Source organism: Archocentrus centrarchus, chromosome 2 (genome assembly GCF_007364275.1).
Source record: "Archocentrus centrarchus isolate MPI-CPG fArcCen1 chromosome 2, fArcCen1, whole genome shotgun sequence".
In the NCBI taxonomy this organism is placed as follows: Eukaryota; Metazoa; Chordata; class Actinopteri; order Cichliformes; family Cichlidae; genus Archocentrus; species Archocentrus centrarchus.
This window is the reverse complement of record NC_044347.1, coordinates 9,063,389-9,081,261: the sequence shown is the minus strand read 5'-3', so window position 1 is coordinate 9,081,261 and position 17,873 is coordinate 9,063,389. Positions and strand designations below refer to the sequence as shown.

At 40.0% G+C, this 17,873-nt stretch overlaps 1 pseudogene; it reads right to left on the bottom strand.

The window, feature by feature from the left end:
* Positions 1–17,873, bottom strand: part of LOC115796127 (zinc finger protein GLI2-like) — a 92,098-nt pseudogene that overhangs the window by 68,564 nt on the left and 5,661 nt on the right.

Genomic DNA, 17,873 nt, shown 5'->3' with positions numbered 1-17,873 from the left:
TCCAGTGGGCTGAACTGGCCACTCTGACAGGCCCGTTGTAGCCCCCAAGCCAGACGTTTGGCATCCCTGATCTAGATGGATAGAGAGCAGTTAGAGGACCTGATGGAAAACATGTAAAATATAATTTTCAGGGTCATGTTATGATGATGTTCTCCATATGAAATACTAATAATGAGCTTAGTATGAGTGCTCAGTGTCAGCTCTGCTGAACCAAAACAGCGTTTCCAGCTCGTATGTGTAGAAATCCTGATTTGATGTCAGGGGGCTCTTTTTCTGCTCCTGCCCCTCGGAGGCCTCCCTGGGCAGGGCCTCATTTAGACAGAGGCAGAAAAAGAGAAAAGAACCACCGCCCCCTCTTCTTCTTCTGCCTCCTCCTCGCCATCTTCTTCTTCTTCTCAGGAAGATTAGTGGCCGTCCTTTTGGAGCAGGAGGTGGACGCTGAGCTTTTTTTTCCCCGTCGCATTTTTCTCTGCCAGCGGGCCTGACCCCCTGAGCGCTCCCTGTGCAGCTCGCTCGCCTGCGGTGGGGGCCCGTGCATCCAGCCACCATCAATTACTCACTGTCCGCCCAGCCCGATAAAGAGATCTGTCCTTATCACGAACCCACCTCGCTTAAAATACTATTTACACAGCCCGGCCGCGTCGCCATTCATCTAACGGAGGGAGCTCGGACTGATCCCATTGTTTCTGCTCTGCTCCGGTTTGACTCCATGAGACCCCAGGCAGATGTTTTTATTTGTTAAGCACCGTAAAGGAGGCATGTAGCTGTCATGGCCAATCAGCGGATTAGTTTAAATCCCTAAAAAAAAAAACACTTTAGTGAAGCCGAAGAAGAAAGGACAGAAAGAACGGCAATTAGTCCCACATTAGTACTGCAAAATAATTGTTTTAAAGCTTAAAATATCTGAATTTTAGCTAAAAGAAAGAAGAAAAACCAGATAACCAGTTGCATTGATATTAAACAAAGAATAGCAGTTGCAGCTGCCATTTAGCTTCTTGATTAATTAAAATATGTTTCCAGCTAAAAACTGGCTAACTGATTCAGTTTTCCTGGCAGGTTTCCAGGATAGCTATACTTGGGAATGCTACAGCCTGTTTAAGTCTTACGCCCCCTCAACCCCCCACCCAGCGTGCCCCAGGGCAGCCGAGGAGGTGCTAAGTACTTAGGGTCCTTCCCTGCGGACCAGCCAGGCTCAGCAGAAAGACCTGGGAGGGATTGGATGGGGTGGGAGGAGGTGGGCGCCGAGAACCGCGCATCAATCTCCCTCCCGAATGACAAACTCACTCTCGGTAAGATGTATGTCAGGAGCCGCTGAAGCCAGTTAATCAAATCATTAGCGGCACCCAGTAGCTTCCTCTGGCCTAGTTTAGCGACACAGACGGAGAGGAAGCGGCAAGCTCAGGCTGAACGCTCCGAGAACAGAGCGAAATCTGCAACCGGTGAAGGATTTAAAGGTCACATGGTTTTCACATGTAATAACTCTGGTTTCAGATCAGCTCTACGGCGAGAAAAGAATAAACTAATAAATAAGTGCACAACCACCAGGCTGCGCATTCAATTTTTCTCCAAGCACCTAAAGGATTTCACACCCACGCTGCTTTAAAAATGCTCACGTTCACTGACTGATCCTGACCCTGGAAACAGCAGGAGAGAAGACTGATGAAGACCACGGTGTAAGATCAGAAGATCTGGAAAACATCCATTAAGTGCACCTGGAGATAAACTTATATTCTTAACTGTATTTCCCAAGAATGAAGTTAAAGCAGGAAAAAAGTCGCTTGAAGTGATGGACGATAGACGATGTGGCGTTACTGAAAAGCCCAAGAACCACCGCTAAGTGAATCTGGTGTTTGAGACTGTTAAAGACAGGCAGCATAACCCAGAAAAACTGCCTTTAGCCATTAAAACTGCTGACATTTACAATTAGCACTGTACACTGAACTCAGAGAGCAGTGCGTGTGCTGTATGTGTTAGTATAATGCCAACATTTCCACTCAGATGTTGAGGTTTCTCACATGACATAATGGACACATTGCTCAAGACTTGTCTGCCATATTGGATGTCACTACAGCTCAGAGAGCAGATGGACAGTGTTTTTGTAGACACGTCTGTCACTTCCATTCAAACAGTGCCCACAGCAATCTGCTAGCAAACAAAACAATCACACTCTGGTTTTTACCAACTGGCTGGAGAATATACATTATTTTTGCTAGCAACAGGTGGTTGCCAGAAGGTCACTGACTGGTTTGTAGGCCCGTGTCAATGTAAACATGAATTTTACTTTTATAGCACATTTAATTACACATAAACTCAATGTACTTACCATAAAAGATCAAAATATCAACTATTCAGCTACAATTTCTTGTAACAAACAAACGATAGCAATCGTTTTCCCAGCAACTGCCAGCAATTACTCACAACTGGTCTAGAATTCCAGTTCAGCTGGTTTTCATTGGTTATGTCTGTCTACATATTCCAGTCTCCTTGTTCCAGATGTAGCATCCACAGATTTATCATTTTCTTCCAGTATATCATAAAGTTTGACAAGTGAAGAACCTATACATATAAAAGATTATCACCAGGATGGTATCATATTTTGCAGATCGTGAAATAATATAAAGATCCACTCAAGAATGTGTTTTACTATCTGAGAGAATGGCTATTTGTCTGTGTTAGCAGGCACGCTAATATTAACTAAAATCTGCCAGGAACAAAAGAAGCTCAGGTCAGATTCAGGCCCAAAAAGAAAATTGCAAATTACTGTTTGGTTTCATTAAGAAAATGGCTAATCTTAGCTAGTATTACCTAAGTTGTAAACTCTGTACTGAGTGTAGCAGCTCGCTGGCTAACCTTAGGTTGTTTAACATAATTTCTATCTAAATCCTCTGTGAAGCCACATTAGTGTCAGTATTTTGTCCTTATGTGTGAGTCTGTGCTGTGTTGTTTGGTGGCGTTAGTGATTAGTTGCCTCCATTTCTAAGCTACTGTTAGCTAGTGCAGCTAACATTTTTTAAATGGCATATAGGCAGTAACAAGTAAATAAGGAGGGATGGAACACGTTTAATTTTAAACAGGCAACTATTTACATAGATAAAAAGGCGGACACTGATTGGATGCTCTGATCCAAATGGAGACTTTCTAGTTTATATTCACAAACTGGCCGGACTGAATGACTTTCAGGTAGTACGGGAGCCTTTAAAGATCAAGTGTACCTGTAATGTGTTTCCTAGACTACCTGGAAAAAGGCAATAACTCTAAATTTAACCAAATCACATTTCAGCTCAGCCGTCATAAAATGTCTCTGAACATATATGTATATAAACAGAGGGAGATTTTACCCCTAATCTGGGGTGACTTTAATCCTCCGAGGCCCACGTCTACAAACTGACACATACATCAATAAAGGCTTGGTGGCTTCTTTGTCATTTTCCTGCATTTCTCAGTATTATTTCCCCTCTAAATACCTCCAGTTATTGAGAATGGGCCTGAAATCATAGAGGTCCCAGAGTTGGCATAAATCTGTGTACCATGGCCCGGCCTATATGAGCAGACAGATGCGTGCTGTCACAGGAAATACAAGCGCTCATTTGAATCTATTAACTGGGCAGCACAGCCCCGGGCTCAGCCAGGACAGATGAAGGGAGTTCAGATTTGTTTTAAAAAGCCGCTGCCAGACCCGAGTGTTGGTAAATGACACCAAACTTTGGTCCAGAAGTCGCCATGCCAGAGTTATATTTTATGTTTCACTCTCCAAAAAAAAAAATCTCCTGAAAGAGAAGGCGAGGGGGTGGGGTGGATCATCAAACGGAGCAGATAGGAGCGTCTGGAGCACCTGGGTCCATCCTAATTGACTCAGAGCGTGGCGTCCCCACTTTTTAAACAAAGTGACTCTCACTTGAGCTTCATTATATGCGCACCCCATTTCCATAGGCCTCTGGGAACGGGACCCGGGCCGCTCACGTAAAATAAATGACCGCTCCATGATAAATGGTTCTATTAGCAATCCAGATTGTTAAACTGTGATATAACAGATCGGAGAGGGAGCGCGGGGGCCCATTCATTTTCCTCCCTTCTGCACCCATACACGGCTGTAAATAGCTTGTTTTTATGTGTAAATAACATATTAAAACTCAGCATTAGCCATGTCCTTTGATAGAGAGGAAATTGTTCTAAATAAATAACGTGGGACGGGAATATAAAACAGGGCGGGCTGTTATGGAGCTGAGGCTCAGAGGTGGGCATGACTTAGGTGACAGGAATGCTGCAGACAACAGTAAAGTATACGCTGCCAATAAAAAAGGCAGAACAGCAGCCATATATCCTCCACTTTTCCCAGATTTGTTTGGGAATACGCTCTCAGGTTCAAGGACCTCGGCTCATCTGCCTCCCTCTCGTGCTGCATATTGACTTATCAGGAGCTGGCAACAGGAATAATAATGCATATTACCACGATAAGTAATTGCTCTGTCCCGACGCAGTGGCAGACCGTTGTGGTTTTTAGCACCAAGGCAGGATATCTGATTGGTGGAGACGGGCAGCGGGCTGGAGAATCGAAGCTTCTTGTTTATTTAAGATTAAAACACGAGGCTGATAGGGAGGAAGAGTTATGGAGAAATGTTTTATTTTAGGTAGGAAGAAGATTAAAAATGGCCACATATAAATATACAACAGTGTGGGCTTATTAAAGTTCAGCTGAGGCTGTGTTGAGGGTCAGAGGAGTTCATGCAAAGCGGGTTTATTCTGGCTGAAAAATTGAGCTTCTCTTCCATTTTTCTGCCACAGTTTTTCTCAAAAAAAAAGCTACATGTGCAACAAAGCACAGCAAAAAGCCACTGGAGCACGTTGATGCTAATGAGCCTTGTTGATGAGTGTTGTTATTTTTACTTATAGTATCTGTGATGTGCTGGACTGCTTTATATTTTTGGTTGACACTTGGATCCTGAGCAGTCTCCACTGGTTGGTTTCTGTATCTTTCTCAAAAAGTTATCAATGAGTTTTCCTATTTAACACTCAAATATGAAGGATCTCTGAGCAAAATACCGATAATAAAAAATGGACTTTAGAACAGGAATGTCAAACATACCAAAAATTCTAATCTAGGCCATCGGATGGCACTGAAAAATGTGAAAATTGAAAATAAATATGGAATAAATTTGCTACTTTTTTTCATTCACAATCACTATATTTGACCTGAATTATCTTGAATTTTACAGCCTTCTTAAGGACGCATTATATAGCCACATTGGCTGCTTCACGCACCGATGGGAATGTCATCACACAGCCACATCTATTTATACTCGCCGTTATGCCACTTGTGCGGCAACAGCAAAACTCCCAAGGTTGCAAAAATGAAGAGGTGCATGACCAGTCAAAACAACACCAAAGCGCAGCTTGTGCCACTGAGTGTGCAGTCACTTTGTCATACAGCACTATTCACAATGGCAAGAATGGCGAGCATAAAGGCCCCATTAACACAGGCCTAGAGACTGGTTTGCAACCATCTGGCAACCACCGGTTACAAGGGGAAAAATATGTATTCCTTGATGGTTTGGTGAGTGGTTGCTGGCAGTCACAAAATTAAATTGGTTGCGAAGACGAACGTGGTTCTACATCAGAAACATCTTTACAATTGATTTTGATGCTAGCAGATTGTTATGGTTCCTAGTAGTTTGCATGAATAAAAATGCTAAGTTGTGTGAGTGGGACACAAACCAGCATATTTCAAAAGTTGCGCCTTTTGAAATATGTTAGTTGCAGCAGTAAGACTTTACTTTAAAGGCAAATGTTTTCTGTTTGGATCTCACTTTTTCAAGTTTTACTTCTTCTTAGTGCGTATTTGCAGACCAGTCAGCATCTTCCATGCAAACCAAAGGCGATTGCAGTGATCTCCCAAGGAGGTTTTTGTTGCAGCACTTTGTTTGCCAGCTAGCTACCACTTACTTTTCCTCACCACCAGTGGTTACTAGATGGTCACCAACTGGCCTCTAGGCACTGGGGAACAGAGCCTAACTAACTAATGAAGACATTACCCATGACCTTTCACAGTATGCCAATATGCCACTTTTAACAGGTGAGTGCTGCAATTTTTATGGTTGCTATTTCATTAAATGGCAGAAAAGCTCATGTTTTTTTTTTTTTCACTTTAAATAAACCATCAAGAATTAAAAAATGTCCTGTTTTTTTTTTTCCTTTTGTTTCAGGAAGTTCACAGTTACAAAACCTGAACTTCTTTGAATTAATAGATTATTTATGTGGCTTTATTTATGAGATAAAGTCTGGGTAATGAACTGCTAACTACGCTAGATAGTATTAGCTGGAAACTAGCTGAGCACTGCACCCTTTCATCCAAATACTCTAACTTATGGCTCCAAAAAAACAACATGGGAATGACAAAAATGTTAATGTTAATGCTTCAAAATGTAGCAATGCCACAACAGCTACAGCCATGTCCCATTGGTGAAAGTCCACAGTCTGATCTATATTTCGTCATGCGTCAGGATGCCTACCCTACATTTTGAAAAAATAGGCTGGAGGGATACCCAGTGTGCAAAAATGTGATGCTGTGTATCCGAACATTGGTCTTAAGAAGAAAGCCTGTGGTTTTATTCAAATATTAAAGAAGTCCACATCCAGAAATGGAACACCATTCCCTCCAACTCAACATGTATTCTCATATGAACAATTAATGCTGGATTTCTTCATCACTGTGGCAGGCCACCAAGTTCTTCATTAATAAAGAGAAGAAATGTCACCAAATCACCAGCTGTATTTACATTTCAAACGTGGCCCATCACTCTGCATCCATGTCAGAGCTACTCCACCAGGCCTTTCTATTTTTTTCCCCCTTTATACTCTGGAGGTACGAACAAGGTCTTTTAACCTCATTATCGAGAGCTTTCATCACCCGTTCACTGACATCTCTAAAACATGCATCTCTTTCTGCCTCCCCGTGTCATCCTCACCTCCACTTCACAGGACGTTCATCATGAAAATAGCTCAGCAGGTGGTTCATGTAGAGTAAATGTGGCTCAGCTGAAGCTACTCTCACAATTTCATCTTGTTTAATATTATTTTCTGTAATGAATACAATGTTACATCAAACAGGAAAAAGTAAGTAAGTAAAAGTAATCTCGCTTTCTATTCTGTAGTCGGCCAATCAGAGGAAAGCAAACTATTTGGGGGGCTTAAAGAGACAGGAGCTAAAATGATTTCTATCAGAAGATTAATTTGAATGCCAGCTTAAGATGAATTGGGATTATTTAGACTTTAAATCATGAAAATGAGCATTGCAGGTGCCTTTTAACATGCAAGGGGAACACTTCCAGATACATTTGTGTCGTAGGCACCCACATCCACGTGATGATGCTTACATGCTATCATGCTGCTGATAGGCTTTACGTAGACTACTGTATTTGTTGCCATAAGTGGACATATACAAGTTAAAAAGTGTAAAAAAAAAAAAAAAAAAAATTAAAGTAATGATATTTGTGGTTCTTGTTTACAGTTTCATATCTAAAACCCAGTCACAAGCCAGTGTACTCTTTGTGCTCATCCTAAGCCCAGATAAATGGGAACAGTTGCATCAGAAAGGGCATCAGCATAAAATGTTTCCTAAATCAAACATACAGAAAGTAAAACTTTCTATATGGGATCGATCCGGGCCCGGCTTAACAACAACTGCCTCCAGTGCTGTTGGCCAACAGGGTGCTGGTGGAAACTGCTACTGTTGGCCAAAGAAAGGAAGAGGCGATGGGGAAGGCAGCGAGAGAGAAGGAAAGGTGGGAGTGTGGAGGTGAGAGTAGGGACCCCCAAAGGCAGCAGCCGAATGAAGAAGAAAATTCACAATTTCATATTTAAACCTGCAGTTATACAAACTCATTCACTCTGATTTTATACAGCCTGTGAAATACCTGGCCTATGAAAGTCTTTCACCAACCAACGCACATACGCCCAGAGAAAGTAAAACTTCAGGTGATAAATGAGTATCTCTGCAAACCTGTTAATTTAAGTTCTAATTAAAAATAAAACTAGCAGAGAGGAACTCTAACAAATCTAAATCATTTGATGAAAATATTGATTTTATGCATTAATGTAAAAACAACCTAAAAAAAAAAAACATGCTACTATGAAAAAAGTGAAGTATCCTGAACCTCCTTTCTTCATGAGTCCAAAAGGTGAACAAAAGTCTGATTATTAGAAGTCTATGAGTACATGAGACTGTTTCTCACTTGAATTATGATGTCAGTTAATAGTTTCCTGACGAGTTAATGATTTCAGTTGATAGTTTTGAGTCTTATTGAATAAAACGTGAAGTTTAGCCTGTAGGTGGTGATGGCTTTTAGAGTGAAATGTAGGATAATCCCAGTTTGATCATGTTCAGCTACAAACTACCAAGGTGGTGATGGAGAAACCACTCAGTTCATATACAAAATGAATAGCTTCATATTAAAATGCTTACTTGATAAATGAACCAGCACTTAAATAGTGCTTTTCTGCTATAGCTGAGCACTTTATTACAACTAGACTCTTTCACCCAGTCTTAGACTCAGACGGATGCCTTAGGAGCTGCTCTGGGTTCAGTATAGAAATGCAGAAAAGAGGAGCTGGGGACTGAACTGCCGCCTGTCTGATTGCTTCCAATAGCTGTACCAAAATATCTATTCATTTTACTTCTTCTGTTACTATATATAGCATAACAAAATAAGCTGTAAAATACAAACACAACAATTCATTTCCTGTTGAGTTTCCTGTCTGATCTGTGGTTATTGTGGTTATTGCTATGGATAATTTATATTATTAGCTACATTAAAGCTTTCCTCATAATCATTAGTGCCAGTGGTAAGTGAACTGCTCCAGGTAAGGTGTAGGCAGGTAAAACACTTTTGACAGAATCATTAACGATTAACTGTTGGAAAGCGGTAGGAAATAAAATATAACAATAAAAGTTGACAAAACACAAGTTGTACTAACTAGAATATCCTTTGTGATTTGGTGAGGTGCTGATTTTTGGGCTACATTTTCAGCTTTGCTGCCTCTTTACCAATTAATGAGTGTTTCTTTATAATGGCAGGCCACCAAGTCCTTCATGAATGAGTAAAAATGTCACTAAATCACACGTTTAATTTGCATTTCAAAGCCGGCCCATCGGCTTGCATCTTTGTCGATCTCTGAAGCTCCATGTCGTCCTCACCTCCCTTTTTCTTTTTTTCGCCTTTATACTCTGGAGGTAAGAACAAGGTCTTTGAGCCTCATTATGCGGAGCTTTCATCACACGTTCACTGACATCTTTAAAACATGGGTTCTCTCTTTCTGCCTGTCCCTCCCCTGCGAGATGGCATCGGTGCTACTCTTCATTTAGTTCAACAACACAAACATTCACCTGTCCCGACAGCCCCCCCACTGCCAACTCTCTTGTCATGTTATCCATTCATCAGCATTTACAAATGGTGCCACACTCCTTGAATGTACATGCCAGGCCTTGGTGCCCATTAATGATGCTTGTCCAAGCTCTAGGTCTACTTAGGATTCCTATCAGACACCTACTGTAAGTCACCTCTGACTGCTGCTGGTACCTGAGGAGAGCCATGAGCATTGGCTCCTGAGATGGCACCTTGTCTTTGAAATGTATATTTCATCACTTGGTTTGCTCCCCTCTTTGCCCCCTGGCTGAGCACTGGGGAGACCTTGACTCACAGCGTGCTGAGGTTTGACGCCAGACGCCAAACTTACATCCAGTCGCTGGTTTGGAGAGAAAGTTTCAAGAAGTGCCTTACCTCTAGTCTCTGAGGGTGAGAGTTTCTTTGGGAGGTCAGAAAATCCACTACCGTCCATTTTGTCTTTTTTATCAGTGGCTCTTTGCGGTGAAGTCTCCATCGTCGAGAGCTTTGGAAACAGGAGGACACAAAAGGAGCTGTTAGAACATCAAGTATACTCAGACACTCCATGAACACTTTAAAAGCACTTAAGAGTACTTAGAAGTTTATAAAAAATACCCAGAAAGAGCCTTTTTAGGCCAAGACTTCAAAATGCTGCGGCAGCCGCATTAAAGTAGTTTTAATAGAAAGATCAGAGATTACTAGCACTTCGTCGATTTCGAAGCTGCACAGAGAAGACAAAGTGTAAAAAGTTTATCCTCTTTACATCCACTAAGTCCAAAGAGCTATGGTTCTGTTAATATGAACCTCTTTTTATAAAATTTCCACCAATGTGGACCTCCCAAACACTTAAAAATCTGAATCTATGAATGTGATAAAGGTATTATTTGAAAGGTAACTTATTCTAGATTCTGAACATCTGAATGGTAAGAGGTCATCAAAACTGGGCTCACATCAACCCTTTTATATGTAACTTTCCCCTTTTTGGCATCCTCTCCTATAACAGAAAAACTATAAGGATGAAATGCATGTTAGAGAGTTGCTGTGAAAGGGAACATCTAATTTCTGAATTGGTGCTTGTTGAGCATGTGGCTGTAATACAAGCCTACCCGTGGACGTTTTACCAGCATCCCGATTGGACATCAAAAGTCCTGCAGTGCTTGTACAGTAGTATACACGTTTCATCTTATGGACTGCAATCGATGGCAAGGCTGAACCCCAAAATGCATCAGTCAAACAATAAAGTTCTTTGGCTCTCGCCTGAGTCTCTCCACTTGTAGTTTGAATTCAACCTCACTGACTTGGACTACAGGAAGTGATGGTGATCCACAAATAAAAGCCCACTGTATCATCTGACAAGTGCATGAATTTGAGGAAATATCATTAAATATTTCCTTAGAGCTAAAAGGTTAAAAGTCATCTGTCCAGTCTGCCTCATCAGTGCAAAAGTAGCACAAAAGCTAAAATCTGGCTCTGCTGGTGCTTGATTGGCACAAAGCCAACCACCACGCTTTTATCAACCATGAATCTGTGAGATAATCTCAAAGGAGCACCAAGCAAACATGTCAGAGGATTTTTTCATGAACGGCAGCTCACCACAGGAGGATTTTTGTCTTCCTGCAAATTCTCGCTATTCACAACTCAATCTGCTCTACGGCAGCGGGGGGGCACGGGGTCAGCATGGAGGGTTTTTGAGGTTAAAGGGGTCGGAGGATAAGGAGGTAGGGGTCTCAGGTCACATGTCATCAAAGTTTATTTGACTATTGACCTTTCCACCAGTGCTATTCAGAGCTGCTCCATGGATTGAAAAGTTGGAACAATACAACTTTATCTTCAAAGCTGAAGTGGAGATGAAGAGGACTCTCCATTCAGCTTCTGTAGTGTGACTTGGATTTTCCTTTAAGGAGGAAAAACTAAACATCTGGGAACCTGATTTCCTCCTTCTGTTTCTTTACTGAGGCAGGCGACTCAGATTGGACTGGATCCAAAACCAGCGGAGGCAAATCTGGTGTCAAACAATGGGCACCACTGGCAACAATCCCCTGCATTTAAACATGAAAATACTGATAGCAAGCTATTTAAGTGACACTAAGGACAGTTGTTTATAAATCAAATACTTGATGATAGCAGCTTGTCACATACCAACTACTCAAGAACTGAAACAGTTAATTAATACAAAACTGGTTTATCTTCTGAAATTTGAGGATTTACTGCAGTTGTCAATTTTAATATCTTTGTAAAATGTATATCTTTTGATCTTTCACTATGACACAGAGCAAAATGATTTAGATATATATTAGTTAGCCATTTCCATTTTATTGGTTTAGAAAATGATTTTTTCCATGTAAATTTTACACAAAAGTCTATATGATGTGAAACCAAATGTCAATGCCTCTCCTCTGCTACCAGCACCAACCAGCTCAGAAATAGAGCTAATGCTTCCTTTTAACTAGTCAGCTACTCTCTACTATCACCAAACAGCTGGCTCCCAGCACAACACTCAACCTAAATGCCACATAAGGACAAAATACTAGCACTGATGTGGCTTTACAGAGGCTTCAGATAGAGTTATTGTTAGAGAGCAAGCTAAGGTTAGCTGGTTAGCTGCTACAATAGCTCACTTAAACTGGTAAGCTAAGGTTAGCTTACCAGCTAATATCAACCAATATTTGTTAGTTTGGTAATATTTTTCATTCTGGTGATGAAGCTTTGATTTACATATTAATTAATTTAGACTTTGGTTGTCTACAAGATTAAATTCATGGAGTGATCGTTTGGTTTTCAGGATCAAATTTGACCTTCCTGTTGATGTTTTTCTTCTAGCTAATTCTGACTGACACTTGCTTATCAGCTAACACAGGTTAATGAGCTATCTCTCTGCCCAATGTCTCTACTGTTTGCTAATTCGTACAACCATAGTAACATAGCTGCCCAATTTCAAATGACTTTATTAGAAACGCTATGCATCTATGCAAGAACATCATCAAAATGACGCAAATAACTTCTAAGCTTATCAACATTTTGCTTATTTTCCAGTCTCGTACTTTTTTCCATTGTAGTATTTAAACTAAAGTACATTTTCCAAATTCTCCTGCTGTTTTTTGGTTTGTTTGTTTTTTTTATATCTCAGACTAACTTGTATGTAGATTTGGTGCCAATAGAGTTTTTAAAAGCATATGTCTTTAGTTTTGCACCATGTATAATGTCTTCAGTATCTTTTCAGTGATTCACTGGCATTTTTTTAACTGATTTATTGGCAGTTTCAAGAGTCAGACCTCTGACCTTTTGTCTTCAACAACAATCTGGTTGCTGTAGGTCGCACACTTTGATGAACCTTCAGTTCACTGAGTTTATAAGTGACCAAAAGTCAATTTCCTGCCTCTGGTAACAAAGCAGGGACTCTGACTGACAGGTGTGCCTGCTGTCTTCAGGATGAATCAGTGTAACAGGTGTGAGAGGACAGCAGTGAAGCCTCATGGGAAACCCCTCACCACACACACACACACACACACACACACCTTTTTGTGTGATAAATGAGGCCCGTAATGGCAGCCTTTCACGCCTACAGCCCTCTGATGTGTCCTCGCAAATCATTATTAGTCAAGCTTAACATTTGCTGTTCACACACTGAGTTGCGTGAAGCTCTAAAAAGATGTTAGTCTCTGACTGTCATGAATCTTGGCCTAAAAAGGAGATTAGTTGTTTGGGACATCGTTATAAAGAGACAAAGGCAGAAATACCAACAGACAGAGACTTAAAACTTTACAAGGTAAACTTCTAACATATTCAAGAACTTACTATTTCATTTTACATGTAAACACAGGGAAGATGTACAGTGATGTTAAACTGTTCATGTCAAGGGTCTATGATGGGCAGAGACAAACGCCATCATACGGCAGGAAGAAGATGTCAAAAACAAGCCAAACCTCATCTTAGATGAGCCCATCTACAACATCGGGTTAGTCATCAATATGTTTGCCCAGATGACAGTTAAATAGTTAAATGTCACAGAAATGCTTGCACTGGAAACATGGTCAACATATCATCACTTAGTAGGCAATGTGAAAAACATGCACACAGCAACCTCATGTCACCCATCGGTTTTGTACACCGTGTCAGTGCGAGGTATAGTTAAACATTCAGGGAGGTGCACATCAGGTCGTGTGGTTTCAGAGGGGGTTGTGCTGATGATGTACCTCTGATGTAGATTCAATACAGAAGCTTAAATCAACTGTTAGTCATTATCTAAGACTATTTGCAATCTCTGGTAATTAGTGATGAGTGGTGGACTAATAAAAAATGGAATGTCACTCAACTTGAACTGAACTTTTTAAATTTTTTTACAAAACGTCTATTTCCTGTTAGTCTAGTAGGGGCAGAAGCAGCCAAGGTGACCATATTTTCATGAGAGAGAAAACTGCTAAGTCATCAGCTAATGCTTACTTTACATATCTGCTAATGAGTGTGGAGTAAAAAACAAATTAAAAAAATAAAAATTTTACTCACAAAACCTAAACCAAAATTTTTTTTTTTTCCACACAGTGCTGAAGATAAAGATGAATTCTGTTCAGTTTTTACAGCAGGTCTTTTTCTTGTTAGCCTAGTAATGACAGAAGCTTCTAAAGTGACCATATATGCATGTGAGCAAAAAAATGCAAAGTCATCAGCTAACACTTATTAGCTTGGTTAGCCTACCTGGTAATTTTTATTGCTAATTAGTAAGCGATTAATAAAATACCAGAATTCCAAAACCAAAATTTTTCTATGTAGCACCAAAGATATAGATTAATCATAGATTAATTCTGTTCAATTTTTAATAGCAGGTCTATCTCTTGCTAATCTATTAGCAATAGAAAACGCAAAAGTGGCCATATTTGGACAAGAGGGTGGTGCACAAGTCATCAGGAAATTCTAGCTAGTTAGAGAAAAATAAAAAAATTACTACAGTTTCATTCACCGGAGCTAAGATTAAATATTTTTTCTTCATATCTCTGAAGTTATAAATTAATTTGATTCAGTTTATTAGTGGCAGAAGTAAAGCATGATTTGTCTTGTGTAGCAATGCTGTAGCTTGTGGTTACATTTTTTTTAATCCTTTGAGTAAACTATGATAAAAACTAAATAGTGACACAGGACAGCAGCTAGGAAAACATCAGTGAATTTACTTGTGGGAGTATCTAACAACCAGGTTAGCAAGTCAACAGTTCAGTCAGTGGGGTAATTAAGCGTGGCCTCCCACTGTTGTCTGTTGGCTCCATTCAAAAACCTCACAATGATTCATTTGAGTGCAAGAGCCCACAAAGAGGGGCCTAAAATGAGGTTATTTAATGGAACAGCTTCAGTCCATCCCTCCCCCTGTTTTCTGCAGAGTCATTGTGAGGAAATCAGAGGCTGTTTATTCTGCCAAGTCATCCTTTTCCCGTCACTTTGAATCACAAACACAGGAGTTTGTTTAAACAATACATCTGACTTCAATTTTCATGGTTTTCCTGCTCACAAAAGTGCAATTTTTATTGTTTATCTCACTCTAAACCATACACATCCTACATAATCTGTTTGTTTCTGCACTCACTTTGGCCCTAAAATTTCAAAGCAAGTCACCTGAGAGAAAAACCTTTGCCATTGTGTAAATTAACTAACAGCTGCTGACACATAACATATATCTTCCTCCTGTTGAGGACCACGACTTCCAGAAATCAAAGGGCCAGCGATGGGAGGGTATTCCCTGCTTCCAGGAAACAAATGCCTCTCCTTCCTAGGTGTACTCGACTACAGTTTGGCTCATCAGCCGGCGTCCCCCTGAATTATTAGAGCAGCTCTTGTCAGGCAAACAAATGACTCTGTCTCGACTCAAAAGGTCACGGCATAGTGGAGTAAAATCACAGAGCACGCAGTCAATTCCTCGGAGCGGTACCCCCTTTTCCAAGGACCACTTGCTGGAATTTATGGCTGGGGCCTACACCTATTCTCCCTTGAATAATAGCCATCCCGTAAAAGAAGCCGGGGTCGGTGGTGAGTCCAAAATAGAATAAATAGAAGGGGGGTTGTTTACTGTGTGAAAGCACAAATAGAGGCTAACGGTGACATTTGGATTTACACCGAGGAAACGTCCCCGTGACGCCTCTGCTTGTCCCACAGCTGATGGTAAACAGTGTCGGACCATCAGCCAGGCTGGATGTTTCTCCGTGAGACTTCCCTCAGAGGAGGATGTTCAATATCCTGTGGCTGATCTCCTACTGGCCTCTCCAACAGCAAACAGATGTGGCGGCCGAGTTCAGAGGAGAAAGAAGCTCAGCGGGATGAATGGATGCTTCCCACCTGAATGCCACGGCGTGCCCTGACCTCACTTTTATGTTGTTTTTGAGGTAGCTCAGAGCTTCCTGCGAGGCTCATATTGTAGAAAGGAATTTAGAGCATTCGTGTTGTTTCATAGCTGGAAATGAAACCCAAAATTTTACCTGAAAGTATTTTGAATAGTTAAGGAGCAGAAAAAGCATACATCACACCAACAAGGAGCTCTTTCATAGACTGCAACTATAAGTATCAATGGTGATATTAGCACTGAAAGCTTTACCAAAACGCTCTTTCTGAAGTTTCTGCTTGGAGTTACTGGAGCGAAATTGTTTCTTGGTTTCACTTTTTTAACAAAGCTTAAATGTGTTTTTCAGCTATTAAAATGTAATTTTTTAATCTCCATGCTAATAAAGTTTGAATTCCATAGAAAATGTTCATGGCATGAAGCTGAAACTTATTAAAATCAGCTGCCTGTGAACTTTTACCAGATTTTGTTGATTGGATATTTTCTGTTAGAAAAAAAAGGAAAAAACAATAAAACACATGATAAATAGTCGTTACTAAAAGCTACAAATAAAAACATCAAAACCTTTTTTGGAAACAAACTTTAGAGATATTTAGGAACAAATTTGAAAGTCATATAAACTACTCTTCTTGTGACAGCTTATTTATTATAAACAGATAAATAATAGATATTTTATTATCTAAATTAGAATTGTGCATTATATTATGATAAAATATAAATATTCACAAATTTTTATTTTTGTTTTATTATTTTAACTAATTCAAAATTATTATAAATATTTATTCTTCAATTTTTTAAAAATCTTTGATCATCTAAATTTAAATTGGATTTTTATAATATAATAATATGACTTTCTTTTTAAATAAATGTAAATATAAGTTCTTTTTAATCAGTGTGTTTTTGGAGTTTCGGGCATGCGATGTCCTCCTTACCTGTCCTGTCTTCTAAACCTCCTCAATGAGAATTTACCAACAACACTCCATTCATTTCATCTTGGACTGTTTTGTGTCCAAGATGAAATTATTTAAAGACAGGCTTAATGTGTTATTTGCTTTAATGATAAGATGATTAATTATTCTGCTGGGAATAAATTAAGACCTTTAGATGGTTTCAGCTTGTGATGTGTCCGAATTTGAAGCTTCTGTTTGAATGTATTTGGGTTTATTTTAGATAAAGAAAAAGTCATCTTTAGTTCTTGGATGTTTCAAATTCTTTTTTCTCTTATTCGACTAATTGGGACTTTAAAAGGTCAGAATCAGGTGCTTCTTGCTTGAAATTACCTGATGAAAATTAACTTTTTTATTTTAGTGACATGAACTGAAGTGGTGCAGTGGTGAAGTGCTTGAAGGGGCTGTTTCAGTCCAAAGCAGGGATGATTTTCTTTCTAATAAAAATATGAATTCCCACCTCTGTCATGAATCTATGTAAAACCAGTGTAGCTCAGGTATAAAATAGCAGCCACTTTCTTCCAGTGGATCTGCTCATTTCCATGTTCTCAGTTATGGACTCTGCCAGAGCAGCTTTTTGTGATTCACAGCTTTATCTTATGCTGTGTCTAAGTCCATCATCCATCTAAAATGAGCTGAAAACAAGCAGAACAGACCCACTGTAATCTGTTTCTCTTTACTCCTGAAGTTCAGGAGGAGTTTTGGTAGATTTAAAGGATTAGTTCACAGTATTTGAGTCCTGCATGCGTTTCAGGTTTGATTCCTGACACTAAGTCCAGTCACCCAGAGTAAAAAGTGTCTGGATTTTACTTCTTCTCAGCCCCTCTTTATTAGATTACACTCGGGACCACCTGAGCGTGCCGATGGCGTCGAGTCCACGCTGACCGATCACTTTGATCCCTGACCCAAGCCAAATGGTCCATCTACAGCCTCGCCTCTTGCTGTTTTACAGCCTTGCTTTGGACCACTGACTTCTACCTCGCTGCCTGGCTGGATATAGAGCATGTACACTAAACTTTGGTAATCCTGGAACAGTTCCAGTCTTTTTAATAGTGCCACACATGAGAGCTGCAGAATACAATTAATGTTTAAAATAACAGCTACGTTAGCTGTAACAGAGATTTGGAGGGATTCAGAGTAAAAAGTCAGGACTTCCTGATGTATAATGTTGAGTCTTTATCCAAATATCCCCTAACTTTACTTAAAAGCCTTTAAAGTTAGCATGAATATTTA